The following is a 25,100-nucleotide window of genomic DNA, read 5'->3' as shown; positions in this document are numbered from 1 at the left end:
GAGCTAGAATGGGGTTCTTATAGTTCCAGGTATGGCATTTACTGGTTAAATGCCCTTAGCTAAATTCTGATTTCATTTACAACACAATTTGGTTGTTTATTTTTGTCTGTGTTATGATGAAAGGATTCCAAATTGTTTACGATAATTTTTGGCGGTCTCTCCTATTTTCGAGCACACACATGTTTATTAGTTGTTTGGGAACACACATATGCTATTTATCAAACAACAGTGCACAGATGTTTATCTTATCGAAATCCGACCATGCAGGAAAATATCAATCATAAAATGGAGGTTTAAAACAAAATGGAGCCACTCATGCTAAGTTATTATTCTTAAATAAGCAGGAAAAGGTGGTGACTAAAACTAATGCAAATATATACAAGCTAGAATAAGATATATTTCCCAAGGAAGGTTTCCTAAGTGATATTGGCACTTAGATATCGATATGAGTTTTCTTTGTAAAATAGAAATTGGTATTCACAAATGGTTCTATGGATGCTAATCTGATTGTTCCTTTCATAAGGCATTAAGAAAAAATTTCACATACTTGACTCTTGTAAATTATAGTTAAATATATATAATCATAAATCATAGGATGTCAAAGATAAAAGGGAACTTGTTAAAAAAAATCAACCCAAACTACATATTTCAAGCAAGGAAATTGAAGTCGATGCTGGTTCCCTATTGCCTCCAGGATTAAATACAAAAGGCTCTGTTTTATGTTAAAAAACCCTTGAAAACATAGCCCCCTCCTACCTTTCCATTCTTTTCATACTTTACTCACCAACACATACTCTTCAATCCAGTGACATGGCTGCTCCCTGCAATAAGAAGACACTCTATCTCTAGCTCCAGGCATTTTTTCTGGCTGTGTTCCATGGATAGAATGCTTTTCCCTTTCCATTCCAGCTACTGCCTTTCCTGGTTTCCTTTAGTCCTAACTAAAATCCCACCTACTTCTGGGAAGCCTTCCCCAATCCCTCTTAATTCCAGTACCTTTCCTCTGTTAATCATTTCCTATCTATCTTGCATCTAGCTTGCTTTGTTTTCATGTTGTCTCCCCTATTTGATTATAAGCTCCCTGAGAGAAGGGACTATCTTTTCCTTCTCCTTGTGTCCCTGGTGCTTAGCACAGTGCCTGGTATGAGGTAGGTGCATAAATATTTATAGATTTATTGCTTGATTGGTTAAGTAAGCCACAAAGATATACTTCGAATTGAACTCACCTTAGTGCAAGAGATTATAGAGGCAAGATAGTCGCACTAAGGTATTGATGATGGAGTTATGAATTCAATAGAACACTTTTGGAAAGCAATTAAGAATTATGTAGGTAAAATGATTGTGATGTTCATACCTTTTAACTCAGGGTTTTGATTACTAGGCATGTACCCTGAAGAGGTCATTGAAAAAAAGTAAGTACTCATACATAACAACATATTTATAGCAGAACTTCTTTGTGTAGCAAAACTCTTTATCAGTTGGGAAATAGCTAGACAAATAGTTTCACATGAATGTGATGGATTATTACTGTGACATAAAAATGATAAATATGATGAGTATAGGGAAGCACAGAGAGACTTAAATGAACAATGCAGAGTGAAGTAAGCAGAGACAAGCAAACAAAATATACAATGAATGCAGCAGTTAAATGGAAAATACAGTAATCACAAAATAATTGAAGGTGAAACTTGGAGTATTACAAGGAAGTATGGCTTCAAAGAAAGGGACGAGAAGATATCCTTACTCTACTCTTTTGCAGAGGTTATGGTTCTATAGGTGTGGGACATTGTATATACTTTCAAATTTTATTCTTAATATATTGATTAGTTTTTCTGTTTTCCTCCTATTTTTCTTTTTTTTCTTTAAAATTCATTATCCAAGATGATCTGGGGGTAGAGTTGGAGAAGGATACAAGGGGAAAGTTAAGATTATATATATATATACATATATATATATATATGACAATGCAAATGTAATTTTAAAAAAAGAGGTATTAAAAACAGAAATTTAGCTTGTTTTCTGCAAAACTAAATGTGGATTTTCTTTCATTTATCATACTAATTAAGAGTCAACAAATAAAATTTGTGAAAAGTTAATTTTCAATTTGTCATCTTTACTCTAGTCAGAAATGCATCAAGCCTGCCAAAGCAAAGCATTGCATTTTCTTCTATTAAAGGAGTTCTCAAAAAATCTCTTGTCACCTGTGCCAATATCTAAATGTCCTTTTATTTCAAAAGTTCTGCTATGTTTCTAAGCTGAATCCTTCTCATTAAAATTTAAACACTTCAGCTAGGTTGAACAGTGGTTAAAGAGACAGGAAGTCTGGAGTTAGGAAGATCTGAGTCTTCCAGCCTCAGTCGTGTGACACTAGGCAAGTCACTTAACCTGTTTACCTTAGTCTCCTTATCTGTAAAATAAGGATAATGATAATACCTACATCCCAGAATTGTTGTGAGGATCAATTGAGATAATGATTGCAAAGTGCTCAGCACAGTGCCTGCCACATGTAAGTGTTGGCTATTATTATTATTCATTAATTGAATGACTCTCTTCCTCCGCAAGAAAGCTATTTATTATAGTAAAAAGAACATTGATTATGGAGCCTGAAGATGCCATTTCAGATATCATTTCTGGGATATTTCCTAACTGGTTACATGACTTTGGCAAGCCCTTTACATTAATTTCTTCATCTGTAGAAAGAGAGGTTGCCTGGATGACTTGGATGTCCTTCTTGCCCTAAATACATGTACCTCTGATTAAGCATCAACTGTATATAGAACAGTGGGGGAAATACATGGTTTAGCTAAGTCCCAAGTCCCTACAATCTTGGAACATACAATCTAGTGGGTGGTGATGTTGATGGTGAAAGGTGAAAGGTAAACATGGTTCACTGGAATATTAAGTTTTATAGGATAAGCATGTTAAACATTTATCCCTAAAGTACTGTCTGAAATCTAAGGGAGAATGATATTACTAGGTGAAAGGGTAAGTGAAGAAGTGGTAGCTGAGCTAGGCTTGAAAGGAGAGAAGGGATATAATGAATGAAGAGGGGAAGAAAGAATATTAAATATGTGAAGAAGAGTATGAGCAAATATACAAATAAAGGTGGGTATAGGAGAGAAGGAGCTGAAGGAAGAAGAGAATAATTCAGTTTGACTGGACCATAGGCTATTGAAGGTAAGTTGACATCAGATTGAAAAAGGCTTTGGAAGTCCAGCAAAGAGCTTGCGCTTATTTAAAGGAAATAAGGAGCTATTAAAGATTTTAAAGTAGAAGAGTGGCTTGACAAAGTCTATGCATTAAAAAAGTTGTTCTGGCAACATTTAAAAGTACAGCTTTGAGCAGGGAAAGAGTTGAGGCAAGAAGATTGTCTAGGACATCATTGTGATATTCCACATCAGTGTGGTAGAAGGCTTGTGTTAGAGATGTAGCAAAGGAAATAGAAAGGAAAGGTACAAGAGATATTGAAGAGGAAGAATCCAAAAGACCTGATAATTAATTTGTTAGGAGATAAGGGAGAATCCAGAGTCAAATTTATAAAAACAAAACAAAACAAAACTGGGATATTCAGGTAGAGAAGTACTCTCGGCTGCTGGGGACAGATCTAGAGTTTCTTAGCTTGGACCTCAGAAGAGATGGAAGGAATCATTGGTATAAAAACAATGGTTGAAACCACAAGAAATGAGTGAAAGTGACAAGGGAGACAGTGTGGATAGAGAACAAGCCCAAGGGCAGATTCTTGGGAAAACATCTATATCCAGAGGATATGGGAAGGATGAGGATTCGACAAAAGAGATAGAAAAGGAGTGGCTAGAATAGATACCAGTAAGCTGCAACCAGTGGAGGAAAGAGTACACAAAATGTGCATAAGGGTAATCAACACTATGGAAAGCTGCAAAAATCAAGGATATTGGAGACTGAAGAGAGGCTTTGGATTATTGATTAATAAACCATTGATTTACCTTAGGAAGATTGGTTTCAATAGAATTCTGGAGGCAGAAACTTGGCTGTGAGTGGGTAGTGGGGAAGTAGGGAACTTTTAAGGGTAGTTTAACAGTTTGTAAAGGAAAGAACATGCATGAAATGGAAGGAATGACTGTGGGACTAAAGTCCTAGATGAAGTGGAAGAGAGTGAGATCAAGGGTGTGAGTAAAAGTAATAACTTTAGTTAGTAACAGGCAATAAATCTGAAACTTGAGGGAAGAAAGAAAGAATAGATCCAAATTCAGATGTGAGAAATGGAATATTGGAGCAGGAGAGCTGAAGGAATGCTAGGTCATTCACTGTAGTGTGTGTATGTGTGTGTGTGTGTGTGTGTGTGTTGTATAACTTTCTAGATTTATGTACTCTAAATTTTACTGGGTAAAATCGGCTGAATTTACAAATATTCTCCAAAGAATGAACAGCTCTAGAGCAAGAAGAAAGAAATCAGATGGTGGTCATCACTTAAAGACAAGTATTTGCAGGTTGGGAAAAAAGAAGGTCAAAGGGGCAAGCTTTACAGGATACTGGCTAGTAAAACCATGAAAGTGAAAGATGATAGGGTCTGTCCCTGGATTGGGAGGTAAATTAAATCACTACTAGGGAGATGAACTGTGAGAACAAGGATGATCCAAGGGTCCATAAATGTACTAGAAGAGAGAGGATTATGTTTAGTATGTGGAGGAATAGGAGAGGGAGAGAAATGGAAGGCCAGAGAGTGGAATTTCAAAGTTTGTCACAAGTAGTGAAATTCTGAAAATTGTGAACTTCATGATATAAGGATATCAATGTGTTGCAAAAGTGAAATACAACAAGGTCTCAATTAGTGTGAATGATGAATCTCCTGAATTAGTCACATTATTAAAATTCACACTGCATATATCCATTGGGCTGGAAAAAATGGGCACATGGTATGTGAATAGTACAAATAGTACAATAGTACAAATTTGAATACATGTAGGGTTCATTATTCACATTAATTGGCACCTAGCTGGAGTTTCCTTAGAGTGAATCAACTTCAGGCAATTAGAAGTTGAAATAAACCTTCTCTTTAAATTCATTAGGTCATATTTTCAATAAACATTTTAATTTTTATTTTTAAAATCACTGTGCCTAAAAGTAATTAGATGGAATAATGATTCTTCTCTTTGAATGGAATATTCAGTTAAAAAAGATGTGTTCCATATCTTTGACAGCCTTTTTGATATGCTGAAAGTCATGGTGTCTAGGTTTGTTTGCTTCTAATTGCCATGTTTAACTGTCATCATTAAGCCCAAAATATTGTATTGGAAAAGTTCCTCTTAGTGTCATTCCTGCATGATTCAATTCCTCTCTTATCAAAAGTATACAAGTAATATTTCCTTTTCAAGTATAATAACCCTGATGTATTTGTATATGTGATTCTCCATACACTCTACCATGATGCAACTTCAAGAAAATGCATACTGTTCTTTTCCTTTTTTTATATTTCATTCAATGTCACCTCAGAAAGTTCATCCCTATCAAATTATCTCTATTGAATGCTGGTCCATTCATAGCCTTCATCAGCTGTTTTAGAAGATGAAGGTTCTATTTCTTCTCTTGAATTATTTATATTCACTACAAGCTATTGGTACATTTTCAAAAGATAAAATCATCTAAAGAGGCAGTGTGGTAGGAGGGAAGAGCATGGCATTGTAGAGTCACAAAATCTGGCTGGAGTCCAGGTTATGATATTCACTAACTTGTACTATCCTGGGTGAATCATTTAACTACCATAGTCCTTAGTCTTCTTATCTATACAATGGGGATTCATTCATTGCCTACTTCACAGGAATGTTGTAATGAACACGGTGTAAACTTTAAAGTGTTATGTTAGTGAAAGTCATTATCGTCCCCTGGAAGAGATAAATCAGAGCAATTCTTTGTAGCTTGGCTTGTATGACCCTTAATATAATCTCAACCAAATTTCATAATTTGGTGAACATTTAATAGAAAAAAATGTATGTTTGTATTTTGTATCATTCCAAATGCATGTGTACACTATACATACATACATATATATATATATATATATATATATATATATACATACATATATATATAGTATATATAAGGCTCAGCCTTGGATCATTCCCAACATTCATAGCCTTTACACCATCACACAAACTACTGAATGAAGGTGAAGAAAATTATGCAACTATTCTGACTGGATCCACTCCAAATTGACATTCCATAACTTCAACTGGGCCCTCACTACTACTAGGCAATCCTACTATACCTTCCTTATTGATTCACCATCCTGCTCTCCACAGTGGCTCTTCCAAACCTTTTTATTTCTTCTCAGACCTCCCATGGCTTTTCCTCCCACCCTTTCAGCTGAGAAGCTTGCCTCATATTTTACAGAAAAAAATTGCTATGAATTCCCTCTTCTCTCCTCTTTCTCTTCTCCCATCACTCAGATGTCTTCTGTTACTGTCTCCTTCACCCTGTGCTCACATGATGAAGTAGCTTTACTCCTTATCAAAACTAACTCCTTTACTTGTTCATGTGATTGTATTCTAACCATCTCCTCCAAAGATTGCCCCCTCTGTCATTCCTACACTCACTTATTTTCAACCTTTCTCTGTTTAATGATTCACTTCCTACTACCTACAAATGAGCTCATGTCTCTTCTCTCCTGAAAAAAAAATCATCATTTGATCCTTCCACTAACACATAGTAGTTGGTTAATAAATGTTTATTGGCTGAAAATGGAAAAGCTTGATAGATTTTACTAAATTATAAGTACAGATATCATTATAGTAATTTTATTGAAAAGGTCACCTATTCTTTTATGTTTTTATTATTTAAAAATGTTAATTTATTTGTTACTACTGCTACATAAAATAAATATGATGACATCTACTCAATGGAAATGAATGAATAAATTATGATTTATGAATGTGATGGAATACTTTTGTACTGTAAGAAATGAGGAAATAGAGGATTTTGTTTCTTTTTGTATCCCCAGCACTCAGCACAGTACCTGGCACATTAAGTACCCTTACTAAAAATTTTCAAATGTATGTATTAAATATGTGTGCGTATACACATGAAAGAGAGAAGGCCTGTGGTGAGTAGATACTATGTGAAAACAAGGAGAGTACAATATTATTGAAAAGACTTGTAAAAGATTTAGAGAATTGTGATAAAATCTATATCAAGTTTAGGCCAAAAGGATACACTCAGTATCAGGTTTTTTTTAATTAATAAACATTTTTGATCATGCGATAATTCCTGATGCAGTGATAGTAGGAGATAGTACTAGAAATTTATCTCTATGCCCCACCTCCTCAGAGAGGAGAAGTAGATTAAAACACACACATATCTTACTAGCTGTGTGACCCTGGGCAAGTCACTATTTGAGCCCAACAGAGATTAAGTGACTTCCCCAGGGTCACATAGATAGGAAGTATCTGGGGCCAGATTTGAATTCAGGTCTTTCTGACTCCAAGCCTAGCACTTCATGAAATAGCTAGCCACTATATATTATAGTTCCTATTACATATAGTTCATTACATGAAATGTATCATAACATGGTGTAATATGATGTGACATGACCTGACATTAGAATACATAGCATAACCCAATGAATATAATTAATATAATATGGGATGCTATGTTATGTATTATATATTATATATCATAAAAGTTTCCCATCTAATTTTGTAATCTACAATTATGTTATCTACCTTATAGGACAGACCTTGTAATGAAAACACTATGTAAACATTAAAGTGAGGAATAAATGTGTTATAATTATTTGAGTGAAGAAAAGAAAATCATAGTGGTTAGGGAGATCTACAGATAAATGTCTCAGTTCTGCCTTGAACAAACATACATAATATGCACACATAGGATTGTGCTAGTAAGTGTCTAACAATTGCAGAAAAAAGGGTTTACAGTATTCTTTTAATATTCTCTCCATCACCTTCTTAGAGTTCACCAGGTACTCTAGCCTAACATATCTACTATCTGTTTTTGGAGGGCCCATGAGCTAAGAATGTTTTTCTTTTTACATTTTAAATGGTTGAAAAAAATAAAAAGAAGAATTTTTCACAATACATAAAATCATACAAAATTCAAATTTTGATGTCCATAGTTTGTTTTGTTGGAACACTTCCATGCCCATTTGTTTTCCTATTGTCTATGTCTGCTTTTCCTACAATGGCAGAGTTGAGGAGTTGTGACAAAGATCATACATGAATGAAAATTACAGTGATAGTTATAAATTGATAATATTTCAAAGGCTCTGTGTATTACCATACTGTGATATTTCATTTTATTATTAGTGCATGCTCATCATGTCAAAAAAGAAAGAGAAAAAATGTATTTTTTGAGCTCAGGGTCAAGAGTGAAATTTTTCTGATCAAGAACTATCTTCAACCAATATTGCCAAATACTGAATGGCTTTGGAAATTAGCTTTTCTTTTTTTATCTTTTTTTAGGTTTCATCTTTTTTTTTAAATTTTATTTAATTTATTTTATGTATTTAGTTTTCAGCAGTGATTTTCACAAGTTTGAATTGCGAATTTTCTCCCCATTTCTAACCTTCCACCCACTCCAAGATAGAATATAATCTGGTTGCCCCATTCCCCAGTCAGCCCTCCCTTCTGTCACCCCACTCCACTCCCATCCTCTTTTCCCTTCCTTTCTTGTAGGGCAAGATAAATTTCTAGACCCTATTGCCTGTGTATCTTATTGCCTAGTTGCATGCAAAAACTTTTTTTTAATTGTTTTTGAAGATCTGTTTTTAAAACTTTGAGTTTCAAATTCTCTCCCTTCTTCCCTCCCCAACCACCCTCCCTAAGAAGGCAAGCAATTCAACATAGGCCACATGCACATCATTATGCAAAACCCTTCCACAATACTCATGTTGTGAAAGACTAACTATATTTTGCTCCTTCCTAACCCATCCCCCTTTATTGAATTTTCTCCCTTGACCCTGTCCCTTTTCAAAAGTGTTTGTTTTTGATTACCTCCTCCCCCTATCTGCCCCCCTTCTATCATCCCCCCTTTTTTATTTTCTTTCTCCTTCTTTCCTGTGGGGTAAGATACCCAATTGAGTGTGTATGGTATTCCCACCTCAGGTCAAATCTGATGAGAGAAAGATTCACTCATTCCCCCTCACCTGCCCCCTCTTCCCTTCCTACAAAACTACTTTTTCTTGCCATTTTTATGTGAGATAATTTACCCCATTCTATCTCTCCCTTTCTCCCTCTCTCAATATATTCCTCTCTCATCTCTTAATTTGATTTTATTTTTTTTTAGATATCATACCTTCGTATTCAATTCACCCTGTGCCCTCTGTCTATATATATATATATATATATATATATATATGTATGTATGTATGTATATATATATATATTCACACACACACATACATACATATGTACACGCACACACACACATATATATACTTACACACACATACATATATATACACATATATACGTATATATATATACGCATATTCCCTTCAGCTACCCTAACACTGAGGTCTCATGAATCATACATATCATCTTTCCATCTTTCTTCTGACCTCTGTGCAAAGGCAAAAGGAATTTTGATATTTCAAAATTCATCTAACTGTGCAGTTGAGTAGCTTCCATCTAGTCTTCAATTGGAAGTGATTAATCCACAATGTAATGACATGGTAAAAGTCAACTATCAAGAGAAGAATCTAAGAGAATTTTTAAAAATGCCTTCCATGCAATGAATATTCTCAATTAAATTAACATGCTCTTGGATTAATATCAGTATTTGGAAGTAATTATCTTCATGAAAAAGAATCTTCAAAGATGAAATACGCCACATCTCATTACAGATATGCATTAATATATGAATATCAATGTCAATTTCGATAACAGAGATCACTAAATTTGAACTTACGTTAAGCAAAATGTTATTCCCCTGACCCCACAAAGAATTCCATGCTTCTCATTAGTAGACTCATTTTACAAAAATTATACTTTATTATTTTGAATATTGTCAACAAAAATCATTGAAATTTCTTTTCTCTCTTGTTGCGTAAGTACATACATAATATATTTGATTTTGCCTTTTGGCTCATGTGACCTAAAATGTTTACAACCTGGTTATTTATAGAAAAATTTTGCTGAAGCTTGGTCTAGACAATCAAAAAAACAATAAATCCAGTACTGTTTTATAGCATTTGTCTCTTTTTGAGGCATAAAGGCTCACCCAGAAGATTTAACAGTCCTCTAGCTGGCTCTAGCATACATATTCAACACATACACACACATACATATAGTTTAATATGTACTTACAAATACCTGTGCATATGGGACAGGCAGATACAGTGAGGATAGATAGACACACACACATACACATGTATGTATTAATGTATGTGTATGCGTATACATACATATACATACACATACATACATACATACATACATACATACATACATACATACATACAATGTTGTTGAGAATCAAGATCCCCAAGATTAATGAAGGACTTTTCTGATGATAGGGAATCCTCAAAGAGTTTGAATAACCTCCTTAGGAGGATAAAAATAAAAGTCTTATGCTAGACTGTTCTGACACTTAGGAGAACTCAATGTGATTTGCAGTTCTAAATGCTTTGAGGAAGGGACTTCAATGCAGGTTTGGGGGCTCCCAGATGGGGGAAGTAGAGAGGAAAGAATGAGATATCACCAAAGTTTAAAGAGCAGAAAGTGAGAGAAGAGGAGGTAAGCATTAGGCAGAGAAGTAAACTGAGACCAGTCTGAGCTAGTGTTTGTGGTAGTTTTGGCAGCTAGCAATCCAGAAATCCAGTTAATAGTTAAAAAAAATTCCCTTAACATATAGAGTGACCCTGGTTTTGAGTTTCACCACTGCCTTTTAAGTACTTATTTATATTTTGTATTACTTGACTTTGTAATTACATGATTATCATTTGTGATTTTGTCTGATAGTAATTTTGCTTATAAATTCTTGTTTTGAGATTTGTACAGAGTGGGGAAAGGTATCCTATAGCAGAAGAGATTTTCAAGGTGAGGCCTGAGTTGATTAGAGAGAAAGTTTCAGCAATTTTAGTAATTTCTCTTAATATCACAGAACATACTCACCAAAATGTCTTTGAACCCAGAGAGTGAAAATTAATAAGTAGACAAGCCAGAAGGAGATAATTGGGTCAGGGTTTGGTGTGGTGATTGCAGTGCACCTGTGAGATCCTATATCATATTCTCCCACTCCTATATTCTCTACATGTATATGTGTATATGTATATACAAACATATATATACACACACATAAATATGTATGTATACACATACATATATAAATATATATCTGCATCTTTCTCTCATCAAAGATGGAAGAGAACAAGAGGCTCATGAGAAGAGAGATCTGGTAACTAGTTTCTTGATTTTAAGCAGAAATGGAGAAAATGCAAAAGTTATAAAAAATAACCCATATAAATGGAACCACCATTTTTATTCTTGCCTGTTTGAATTATTTCAAAACCTTCTGAAAGGGAAAAAAAGACATTTCACATGGCTTCCTTTAAATTAGAACATTTAGTATGGAGGTATATTTGCTGATGTTAAGTTTCTTTTCACAGCATAAGTGAATAAATTGGTATCATGTCTCATAAAAAGTTTAAGTCAAAGGGTCAACTCAATGTTTTGCAATCTTTTTCGGACTAGCAGTCAGAAAGAAATTCCAATATGTATGCTTTCTTCTGATAACCAATTCAGAATTCAGTTCTGTTAGCTTTAGGGCAGAGTTTACCTTCTTATCTCTGGTAGGCATTTTTCCTTTGTCATAAGGATCTGAAATGAGAATACATTGTGTTCCGTTGTATAGTGTAGTTCCAAGCATGAATAAATTGGCTGTTTACAGATTGATCATACCTACAACCAACATTATTAAAGTTTAAATGTGTACAATGCCTTCTGGAAGACCCTTTAAAATAGGAATACACAATGCTGCTACATTTTCACAAAAGGGCACTTTCAACTAGAAAATAAATAAAGATGAGAATGATCAGTGGGAAGAGATCAGATATCCAGAGTTATGATAAAAAAGAAATAGAAGTGAGAGGAAGAAAAAAGACTAAGAAGTAGAGGAATAAACTTGGAGGCTTTGCAAGAATAGTCAGCAGACTTCTCTGCTTTGGAAAAAGAACTTTTATTTGTGAATAAACACTAAAGGAAGCAGAAAGCATAAAAAAGGGAGTGGGCATAATCAGCAGATAGGATTATTACTGCAACTGAGCCATAGTCAGGGCAACTTTTTTTGTTAATTATATACATAAAATATTTTTAAAATCATCATTTTTCTTAAGCCACATATCTACTCCATCAGGGCTCCATTTAATATCTACCCTGAAAGGCCTTTTTAAAAATGTGGTTCTCCTAATGTTGCAAAGATATTTCCACTTAACACAGTACTTATAAAACAACTCTTGGTGCTTTGATTGAAGGATGTTCCCTCTGAAAATACATATACACATGCACAAACATAAAAAATACATAAATCATACACATACATTCCCAAACCCAGCATTTTTTTATTTTATAACATGACATGTTAAAAAAATCTCAACAGGGACAATTATACACACACACACACACACACACACACACACACACACACACACACACATATATATATATATATACACACATAAACATATGTACATTTTTTCCCCTTTTTTGACCAGTATTTATTGAGTAGCTGCTAATGTCATACGGGGGATACAAAGGAGAATTAAGACAAAATTCCTGTCATCATGGAGTTTATATTTTAGAAAGGGAGGTAACATGAGTACAAATTTTATAATACAAGGTATAATATGGAAGAAAAATTATATTAAAATTTTACATGTATACATTTTAAAAAGATGTAGATAAACTGATGGCCATATAAATTAAGTCATCTTTCCTCACCTTTAATTACTCAGCCTGATGAATTCCTTCTGAAAGTGTAGAAGCTCCTTTTAAATAAAATCTATTTCAAAAGTATTGCAACATTTAAAAATGAAATAAGCATTTTGATACCATTGTAATCAATTCTTTATTGATCTAGCACCTTGTTTCCTGTTCATTTATTCAGTAATATTAATGGCATAGTGAGTGAAACAATAAAAAAGTTTAACTAAGCTATGATTGCAGTGGTTGGGATAACCATGCAAGACTACATCTAAGTGTTGTGAAGAACCTGGAATGTTTGTGAATGAGATCATTGGGCTCTATATTCAGGTGCATCTTTTCCTGAAGAGGTCTGCCATTGATCCAATAAAGAACCTACATTTTCTTCTCTTGGAGCCTCTTTTGTAGGATCATTTGTAGAACTGAGAGCAATTTCTGGGAGTAGGTCTAATTTTGTTCTAAAAACAAATTTAATGCAACAAGAGAACATCAGAAATGTTTATTATATGCAAAGGATTATGCCATATGCCAGGGTTAAAAATGGATAAAGATAAAGATAGTCCTTGTCCTTGTTAAATTCTACTGAGACATACAAAAGGTAAATATATTAATAAACACAAGAAAACTTGAGGAGTGGACTGGGAGTTCAATAAAAGTTTCTCATAGTAGGTGGTACCTAGCCTAGCCTTAACAGAACCAAAGGGATTTAAGTGGTGATGATCAGGAGAGAGAGCATTCCAGACACATTGAATCACCACAAAGTCAAGGAAATAGGAGACAGATTGTAGTTTCCTCACCTGTAAAATGGGAATAGTGATAATTTGACTACCTACCTCAGAAGCCTGTTGTGAGACAAGACCTCTGGAAACCTTAAAATTCTCCATAAATATGAGGTATTCTTATTGACAATGATTAAAAAAAAGAAATATCCAGATAAAAAGGTTAAAGTTCTGCAAATTTTCTGCATGTTTTGTTTACATATTGCAAAACATTTGTATTAGTCCAAGTAGAACATCATTTAAAAAAAATAAAAGTGATTTGGTTTAGCTCCTTCATTAGCAAAATCTTAATTACAGCATATGCTAGAAAACTCAGCTTATCGGTATTTAAGCACCAAAGCAAAACAAAACCAACTTAAATATGAAAATGAAATCTTTAATGAATTTCTAAAGCAATTAGTGCCTGTGCAATTAATTCACCAACTAATTCTCTCTTGCCTCGTGAAGTCTCTCCTACTGTTGTCTCAAACTGTTACTTACTTTTTATACTCCTAAAGTTTTCTCCTGGTTGTCTTGTCTTTTCAACTAATATGTAAACTCTGATGCAGTGACAGACCTTGGCTTTTTTAAGCTAACGTCTTTCCCAGGTCTCCATTTGACTGAGACAATGCCCATTCGGTGATTATTGTTTGCCTCATTTCTTACCTAATCTTAGTCACTGACTGGGCGTTGCCTTGGTCAAATGAAGACCTGGGAAAGACCTTAGCTTAAACAAGCCAAAGCCTCCCACTGCATCTGGGGCCACCTCCAGTTGTCCTGATCTATATCTTGCCGCTGGACCCAGATGGCTCTAGAGAAGAAAGTGAGGCTGATGACATTGCACGGTCCTCCCTCACTTAAATCCAATTCACTCGTAAGCCATGGCATCACCTTCCTGATGTCATGGTCCTCAAGAATGAAAGACAAACAACCAACCAACTCTTTGAGGGTTGTGAATATTGCCTTACCTTGCTCCGTATACCCCTATAACTTTGAGCACATAATCTGTGCTCCATAGGTATTTATTTTGCTCTGTTGATGTTTTTATTTCCTTTCATCATTGATCTAATGGACACCGAGATATTTAGCCTAAAATGAATTCCCACTGTCAACATAATTCATAAATTTGGAAAGGATCTTAGAGATCATTCATTCAACAAGTATTTTTGCTAAACGAGCAAAGTTGCAGAGGTGACAATGCTATACATGCCATAGGTCTTGCTTCTGAGAGCTTATCTTTTAATTATGAGGAAAAGCATGTACACGATTACCAATGATATGGAGAATCTTGATTTTGTGGGCAGGCAACATGGTATAGTAGAAAGAAGGAAAGACAGAAATTAGAGGATATGGTTTCAAATCTTGTCTCTGAAGACTACTATCTGTGTGTCGTCTCCTCCATTAGATTGTGACCTCCTCCAAGGCGGAGTATTTTTGCCCTTCTTTGTATGCCCAGTTTTTAGCACAGTGACAGAAACATAGCAGGTGCTAAATAAAAGCACTGATTGACCATCCCTCCATATTATTGTAGCAAATGAAAAACATCTGAAAGATTAAAAAAATACATCTGTATTTTTATTCCTTATACAACACTACACGTTCAGCTATTTAGAAACATTTCTTCAAAAATATGCAAATACCTTTTCTGTTATCTCTCGTTATGAATATTAAGCATTCTTTTCTACCAGATTCAGCTGCAGTAGCCCATTTTCTTTGAGCGTACTTTTTGATTTATGAATTTATTACAGTAATAATTATAATTTTGAATGCTTATGAAGATAAATTGGTTCCTGTGTTAAAACCAGTGGTACAAATGCATCCTCTTCCTGGCAGGTGAACAGCATTTTCAATTCAGTGTTTCCTCCAACCTGATCCCTCTCCTTTACTACTTATTACACAGTATTGACAAAAAATTAGTAGAGTTTTGTGTCTGCCAAATATTTATTTTATATGCAATTTTTCAAATTAAAATAATAATCAACAATTGAAGTTGATTTAAAAGCTTGATTCTGTACATTTCCTTACATCGATGTTGACACATGGCATTTCTTAACACAAAATTTAGTGTAGAGTTTAAATGCATGTAAAGTAGAGCTCATGTCAGTGTAATATAGGCATGATGAGGATTCCTACTCTTGAACTCTCTGAGTTCACTCACCCCAACATGACCTCACAATGGTAAGTGTGGGGTTTCCAAAGAGGGTATACCTTGCAACTTTGACGCATTGCTTTCTCTAGGGGTTTTAGGGGTAACCATGGCATGCGTGCATGTGTGGGGGGAAGAAGTATACACTGCTTTTACTCATTACTTCGACTACTATACTACTACCTCTCACTTTTGTGTTTCCTATTCATGTAAATAATTACCATGACATCATTTAATCCTAAGCAGAAAATATTTACTTAATAAGGCAAAAGCAGAATAGTAATATTTACTTAATAGAAGACAAAAAATAAAAAAAAATCATCACTTTTTTCACAAAAGAAGGCAAAAGCAGGAAAGCTTCATAGCCCACTCATAAAACTGGGTTGCAAACTACCACAAATACAAGCAGTGTTCTTGAGGAAGAATGGATACACATAACAACCTAACAGGGAGTAAACCCATGTGTCTGGTGGCAAGTTATATCTCTGGACTATAGCATTTAATTCTTTGTACTTCCAGGAACAATTTGCATCATACAAAGCCACTTTTTCCGCTAGCTGCTTCTCATCTGGTCTCATGACCGTATTACTAGGCAGATATTCTACTGCTCTTGAGTTCATGTAGCAGTGACAATCTTTTTTTGTTCACAGCTATTCTTAATAGGGTAATTGTGAAAAAATGTTAAGCTCTTTTAGTGACAAGCAGTTTCCTTAAACCGGAGAAATATTACACTTCTCAGATCTGTAAATAGCAAGGGATTCTGTTTTGTCTAGTCAACTCTAATCTTCTTCTCACAGAAAAGTATGGATCACAGCCAAAACTGACCCCCACCATTTATCTATCTCAACAATATAGAGCAGAGAGGGTAACCAGGCACCCCTGAGAGGTTTACTCTCTCTCAGGCTATGAATGGCAATATAGAGCAATAAGCTAGATTTTAGCAGGATTCTGTACTCCTATCCTCCCAGCAGCTGAGTTCTCTCAGACAATCAACAAATCAATGTTACTCTTCTAATCAGTAGGCTCCCAGAAAAGCAGCTGATGTCATCCTGTCTGGTCCCCTCCTGTCACATTCTTTATTCTATTGTCTTGTAAGAAGCTTTTCTCATAGCCTTCTTTATCTTTTGCCTGGCTTTTTATGAATTCTCCAGAATTTAGCTTATATTCCTACTTTTCCTTCTTCTCAAACCACCCAAACTATTCACACACAAAAATAGGCACCGAATAAAGGCTGGTTTACTGATTGACTTATATCAGTTTGGTGGTATGCAAAGATCCTTGGGCTGTGATTCAAGGGACTTAGATTTGAGTAAGTTCCAGATCTGTGACTTTGTAGCTCTATATTCTTAGACAATGCTGTTTGTCTGAGCTTTGGCTTCATCATTCATCAAATGGAGGATAATGATTCTTGCCGTGACTTCTACACAGTATTATTCTGAGAATGTATATGAAAATACTTTTAAAAAACTGATGAAGTGCTATAGAAATATAAAATATTATTAATATGATTCACTAGAAGCATACAGGTGTGAGAGTTAGTTATGATATAGTTTCCAAAGCCCATGAAATCTTATAACTAATTAAGATGATTTAAATCATTCCACTATTATTTATAGAGAGCTTGTATATAGCTGATTACCTATGGCAACAGGGTCCTATCTAATACATGAACAGACTAAGTGAATGAAACTACTATGACTCATAGAGCACCAAAATATCGGTGTATCTGAAAGCACATCAATTTTTTTTTTTTTGCATTCAAAGTTGCATTTTGGTGTCAACACCACAAAGAAGGACATCTGTAAAACCCTAATTCATGGTGATGTTTTGTGCCTTGGTAGTTTGGTCCCTCCCTTCTCTTTCCACTTCAACCTTTTCTGTCTTACTTTCTCAATCTCTCTCTTCTCATGTCCTTGTGCCTCTGTCTCTTTCCCCTCTCCCATCCTTCTTCCTCTCTTTCCATTCCCTCTTCATCTTTCCCTTCTTCCTTCTCTTGAAACAATAGTAACAAGCTCTTCGTGCTTAAAGTCCCCTGCCTTATAGTGTTCTCTTTTTTTGTGGAGTGCCCCTCTGGCAGCTCCTCCTTAATACCAACACTTCTGGGCCATCTACAGTGACACTTGTGGAATAAAAGGGAAATTCAGGGATTATACCTGTAGCTATTGGCTCTAGGAATTACTCAAAGAGGGGGCTTGGGTCACGTTAGGCAGTATTTCAGTAGGCCAGGATTCTCAACTTCTTGGGACTTCCTCTTGCCTCTCAGAAAAATTGAGTGCTATTTTTCCAATGATCCTTAGGCTCAAAGTTGTTTCTCATTCGTGGTTTGTCTTGTTCCATTATTCCTAGATAATATAATCATATCTAAAAAACATACCTTGCTGAAGTTGTTTTCAGATACAGTCGTGAACCAGTTGAGTTTGCTCCTGTACTTCTGTTCCTAGAGAACAAGTGTTGGGGTTGCTAGCATATGCAGTATTCAGATAGAGCAAATACATCCCTTTTAATTAGAGATAGGCCAGAGCTAATGGCTGTTTCCACTCTGATGAGAGATCCTGCTTGTGCTTAAAGGTTTATAATTCTTGGCTTGCTGTCAGAGTGGAGGGGAAGTACTCTTGAAACCAGTACAACTGGGTTTCAAAGTCTTGCTTTAGTCTTATTTTGTTGTTGTTTGATTAAACTAGGTTAGGTTTGGATTTGGATTTGCGCTGGCAATAAGGTACACTCCCAACAGAACAAAGTTTTTATTGAAAGATTGGGGAAATACTCTATTAACCCCACAACCATATTATTTAACAATTCCTACTCTACAGTTAACACAGTCACAAAGACAGAGACACAGACACACAGAGGCAACACCTGGTCAGAGGAACACCTGTTGCACAAGGTTTCTCCAAGCTGGGGAATCCCTTTTTTCTACAAATGCGGTGACAATGACAACAGACACACAGACAACATACAACATACACTTCACATTCAGCACCTGCACCCAAGGCTTCTCTGAAGCTGGGGGACCCCTTGGTGGTTCTTCTGAATATAATCCCAGGCAAAGCGTACTTTCTGTCCTTTCTGTGGGTGAGGTTCCAATGAGATTCACCCACGTGGTGATTTTTATAGGACCCTGGACAAAGAAAATTTTTCCCACCTGAGAGGGGAGCCACCCTCCCCCCACCCTTCTGGTTCCCAAGAACTGTCAGGCAGTCTCAGGGATATCCTGTCTCTTGTTCAGAGCTTATCAGCCTCCAAGCAGGAGAGTCTAAAGATCTGCAAGGGGGAAGGGAGAACTGGGCTTACACTGTAATCTGGCTGAGGAATGTATTCTTATTCTTTATTCAGGGCCTATCAGTCTTTCTAAAGGTCTGCAAGGGGGCAGGGAGCTTGACACATACATGCTGGGCTTACACTGTAATATGAAGGATCTTCTCTAATGATTTATCATTCAGTTGTGTAATCAGCCCAAGTTCTAACCTCTCAGAATCTGTTTATTCATCTGTTAGATGGATATTATAATACCTGTACTAGCTACATTGCAATTTTGAGGAAAGTACTTCGCACTATATGCTGGAAATGCAATTTCTAATTACCTAGCATGTTTGGGTCTATGCTGGGAGATGATTAAATCTACCTTTAGCTAAAGACTGGTTTAAATTCTTCTTAGTAGGTCCTGACTGTGATGCAATCTTATGATACATTAATAGAAGAATAGTGTCAGGAATAAAAGAAGTCATAGTACTCTGTTCTGACTAAGCTGCTTCTGGAACATTATATTCAGTTCTGGGTAACAAAAGTTCAAATCTGGCCTCAGATATTTACAAACTATGTGACCCTAAGTCCTTTAACATCTGTTTGCCTCAGTTTCCTCAATTGGAAAATGGGAATAAGAACAGCACCTACCTTGCAGGATAGTTGTGTGGATCAAAGTATATAATATTTATAGAGTGCTTACTGCAGTGTCTGGCACATAGTAGGTGCTATATAAATTCCTATTCCTTCCTTCTCACCCACCCGTTAAGATAGTAGAACTGCTAGGTGGTGAGGTGGAGGGCAATGTTAACAAGTTTTAGGAGGCTGAGGGAGGGGAGAGTCAAATCTGTTATTATTCACTTCTCCTTCCAGTTGTTAAGTGGAAGCGGGCTCCTTTTCCAAACCAAACGTTGCTCTCTGTGGAGGTAGCCTCGGTCCCTTGAGATGTGGGCTCCTTCTTCATCTACTACAAATTGTTTGTTGTTGTTTGTCCTTCATTCTTCAAGAGGACCCTGACATCACTGAGGTCATGCCATGATGTGCAGATGAGTCGGATCTGAGTGAGGGACAGCTGTGCAAAGTCCCCAGCCTTACTTTCTCCTCTGGCGCCATGTGGGTCCGGTCGCCAGATATAAATCAGGATGAGGAAGCCTTAAAGCACAAACAATGACAGAAATACCCAGGTATGAGGTTAAAAGTAGGGGGAGGAGAGGGACAAAGAGAGGAGAGACAGAGAAAGAGAGAGAGAGAGAGGCTGAGATAGAGATAAAGATAAAGTTGGGGGAGGAGAGGGACAAAGAGAGAAGACAGAGACAGAGAAAGAGAGATATAGAGAGGCAGAGGTAGAGATAAAGATAAAGTTGGGGGAGGAGAGGGAGAAAGAGAGGAGGCAGAGACAGAGAAAGAGAGATATAGAAAGGCAGAGGTAGAGATAAAGAGAGACAGAGACAGGAAGAGAGATTAGTATAGTCTGGTTAAGTCTAGAGCTATTTGTCCAATGTTTCCCCCTTTGTCCTGCCCCATTGTAACCACTTACTTATAGTGAACCCTTACTCAGGATAAATAAAAATAATTTTATTTATATCTCCGACAATCCATTATAAAAGTACAGTTGACAGAATAGCAAATAAACAATGATGTAAAAATTTTAATATTATTGTCATTTGCTTGAGACAGCAAGTCACACCACTACCTAGAGTTTATAGAATTTAACTGAGATTTCAAAATTTAACTTAGGTGATTAACTGTTTAATGTTAGAAGAATTTCTGGCTCAGCTTTATTAACCCAATTTACGTATAATGAACATTTCTCGTCACTAGTTATAGTGCTACTGTTAATGACTAGTCTGTATATTCCAGTTAAATTCCCAATACAGGGGTGGGGAACCTGTGGCCTCAAGGCCACATGTGGGCCTCTAGGTCCTCAAGTTTGGCCTTTTGACTGAATCTAAACTTCACACATATCCAGACACTTCACACAAGTCTTTACCTGATATAGCTCTTCCCCTGCTTTACCTTCAAAATTCCATTGTATTCATCGTTCAATCATATCTATTCTTCTTGCTTTGTAATGAAAACCTCTCAAAGGTTGATGCAAATGTTGGTTGGAGACCACTGCTTTTTGTGTGCCACGATGGGACTATATTCCAGGATATTAAAATGTCTTGATAAGTATGACTGGCAATAGAACTTCTTAACAAATCCTTAGACACCATTTATGTCAATAAGAAACAACATTGAAGCGTGGGTTCACCAGTTTATCAGGCAGAGGGGGAGCAAGTGGAGAAGGGATAAATTTACCTACTCTCTGTGTAGCAGTAATCTGTCCAGTCTGGTTACTCCCTAACTAGGAGAGTGAGTCAACTTCCAACTGCTTATGATTACATTGTTTGATGTAGTAGTCAGTGGCCTTCCCTTGAGATTGATGGGCCTGTGTCTACCTACTTCCCCTCCACCCTTTATCTTCTTCTGAAGCCTCAAAGATTCCAATTAGTTTTTACCTCTCATCGTCCTTCAGTCTGCCTTCAGCTGAGAGAAGCTATGCTTTCTATCATCCTACTTGCTGATAAGGAATCACACTCATATGCCTGGCATTTCTGGTGATGGAAGCAAGTCACAAATCAGAAAGGGAAGGCTTTTTTGGTTCTGCACTGAGAATACCCACTAAGTTTTCATATTTGAAGAACTTGGAGGTTTATCTCTGAAAGTGTCAAACCACACATGCTGTCAATGTGTGGATTCTGAGCAGATCTAAAGAATTTAGGCCTGATAAAACCCCAAATAACTTAGAGTAGGCTGACTTGTTTTTATTCAAGATATCATTGTGAAGTAGTCAATGATTATTCCTATTGAACTGTCATTTTTCCTCCCTCTTTCTTCTGTGGGTTGCATGTCTATAGTTATATTCTTTGTGAGGTAGGGAGAAAATTTGATTAACTTTTGAGAATTTTTTGTCTCAGTGACACCACCAACAACACAATCCAGTTCCCCATGGAACTGTCATTGAAAAGCCTCAGGCCGCATGGGAGCCATTAAGATGTGCCTTGCATTTTATTTATGGGGTGAGGTCTATATCCAACACAATTTAGGAGGCAAAGTAGCCTTCACAGACACCCTTCCTGAAACCAGGGTCATCCAAGCATGGAGAAAACTCTTCATATGAGATTTCTCTTTAAGGGTAACTTTTAAAAAAGGGGCTACTCCTTTATTGTCTTTAATTGCTACCCTGTTTCTTTAAGCATCTACTTTACCACAGCCATTCTTTATTGTTCCATTACTGACCAGGGAATATTTGGGAGGGAAGATTCAAGCTTCCAGGGAACGATAGGGAACAATTCCTTAGTTACTTCCTTCCTAAGTGGTTTGATCTCTAGACTCCTACTTTCCAAAAAAGAAAGCAATCCTTTTTGTCTAACTATTATAGATAAGAGAAGCCTTGAGGACAAGATAATGAGGCATTATAAATTAAGGCAACAATTAGGGTGCTTGTGGTTTATTTGAAGTTGAATTGCATTTGTTTCTATGTGGGCACAGTGTATATAAAGCTGAGAACTCTGAGAACTAGGACATCCTACATCTGGTGTCCTGTGCCCTAGAGTGGGGTAGTAAGCCTGATATTAAATTTTTCCTTATTACATATTTTTAAAGGCTTAATTAATACATTTCCTGATCAGTTATTTTTGAAAATGCTATTCATTTCCCCTACCCAGTAAATCTTTTCTAAAAAGAAAAAAAAATGAATTAAAAATAACCAATTTTAGCCAAGTTAACCAAAATTAATTGACTGCTAGACTGCCTTGAACCATGTAAACAACATTTCACTCCAATAGCTCCTCTCCAGAGCATGGAGGTACGTTTCATCATTTTTTCTCTAGGGCCAAATTTGATCAATGTAGTTTGGTAGAGTTTGGTTTTATTTTATTGTTCTTTCTATTTACACTGCTTTAGTCATTATGTCTGTTATTCTCCTGGTTCCACTGTAATGGCAAGTAAAGTGGGACTTTTTGTTTTTCTTTTGTTTTGGAGTGCTTCTTAGCACTAAGGCAATCAAGTGACTTTGAGTCTTGCCTTTGTTTCAATCAAGAATCTTTGATTGAATCGGGAGTCTTTGATGACCTGCTTAAGTCATGGGAAGGCCTAGGTCACATGGGTTTGAGTCACATGGTTGTGATGTCTTCTGACCCTGAAGAAGTGTATAAATACTCTGAAGTTAGCATTTTGCTTGAGGTTCACTCATTGGAAGAGTGTTGGTGTGGAGACTCTGGGCAGCTGTTAAGGAACCCCCTTGCTTTGAAAACCCAGATGTTGGTGTTTCTCTCATAACTGTATGTATTGCTATGGTCAGACAGATAGAAGCCTGTCTATTGATTTATGTTATCTTTCTCTGCTTGTAATTCTTGCTGGTAATTTCTGTTTGTGTTTGCTCTGAAGTTCAGGGTGCTGAGTTTTTCCCCTGAACTAAGTTGTATATGATATGTGTATGTTTAATTAAAGTAAGATTGTTAACCCCTTAAAGTTGCTTTCCTTAGAAAAGCAGATCAAAGAACCTCTGCTAGTAGCCCTTTTGTGTGCTGGTGTTATTGGTCTCACACCCCCACAGCAGCTGCTAGCAACATTGTTGTTACAACCATTTACTCTGAATTCCTAATTTTGGTCATTTCTTGAGGTGTAATAATATTCCATTACATCCATGTGCCACAATTTGTTAGCCATTCTCCAGTCCATGGGTGCTTATTTTGCTTCCAGTTCTTTGCTCTTCACTTCTCCCACACCCCTCTGACACACACAATGATGCTCTGTAATAGTTGGTATGTTTTGGACTTTTTTACCCTTGAACTCCTTCACGGTATATGAAATTATGGAAATTCTGAGTCAGAGTATTGTATCAACAATCCAGCTAGCAGCTGCTGTGTGGGTGTAAAACCAACAACAACTAGCAAACAGAACACTGCAAACCCAGGTCCTTTTGATCTGCTTTATTTAAGGAAAGCAACGTTAAAGGGTTAACAATATTACTTTAATCCAGCATACAAATATCATTTACTTAGTTCAGGGGAAAAAAAAAACAGCACCCTGAATTACAGACCAAATACAATTTGTAATTATCAACATCTGAGTGTTCAGCCAGTGTATTAGGAGGGCAGAGTTTATAATCTCAAAGAGGATCATAAACATGTCTGAAAGGTTCGGAACCGCCGGATATAAGAAACTCTCAAAGTAGAAGGCAGAAGAATCAAAACATTTATTTAGGCTCCACAGTAACCAACCCATGAACCAGCAACCCCATTTTGATATATTGATCAAAAGCTTCCAGGCCCAATAAGTACGCCTTGAAAGAGTAACCAGGAGGCTACAGAGAAGCATGATTGCGTAAAGCAAAATCATGTTTCCCCCTCTATGGTAATAAGATTACCCACTGGACTGAAGCCTTTGTTCAGCTTCCTCCCGTAGGTCAGCTCTGCTACTGGCAGCTCCTGCTTCAGCTGTGGCTGTGGCTGTAACTGTAGCTGTAACTGTCGCTGTAACTGTCGCTGTAACTGTCGCTGTAACTGTCTCTGGCTCCAACTGGAAAAGGAAAAGAGGATCTTCAAGCTGTCCTCTCCCCTCTTATAGAGTTTTTGACATCATCAAGCACCGCCTGAACGACCAGGGCCGATTGGTTCTTGACTTGGCCCCTCCCCCTAGCGTAGCCGTTAACACCTCCCCTCAGCCAGTCCCATGACTCATCACACAGGAAGTTGTCTGCTTCCTGGAATGCTCCTTGGGCCTCCTGCCCCGGAAGAGCAAGCCACAGTGTCCAGAGGCTCAATGAGGTAAGCTGAGTCATTCAAAGAAAACAAAGGCCATTCTGGCTACACTCCACCCCTTGTTATAGGATACATAATCTAATCAGCCATGTATCCTAGAACATACATTGTGATCCAATTACAAAGGAAACTAAAACATATCATTCATTATAAAGCAAAACATATCATTTGGTGACATTCCTAAATATTGGTTTACGATTCAAATGTGATCCACCCCTAGGTCCCAGCAAGATAATCTCTT

The sequence above is a fragment of the Trichosurus vulpecula genome, chromosome 1, assembly GCF_011100635.1.
Source record: "Trichosurus vulpecula isolate mTriVul1 chromosome 1, mTriVul1.pri, whole genome shotgun sequence".
NCBI lineage: Eukaryota > Metazoa > Chordata > Mammalia > Diprotodontia > Phalangeridae > Trichosurus > Trichosurus vulpecula.
The sequence above is the reverse complement of the archived record's forward strand: the minus strand, read 5'-3'. Positions refer to the sequence as shown.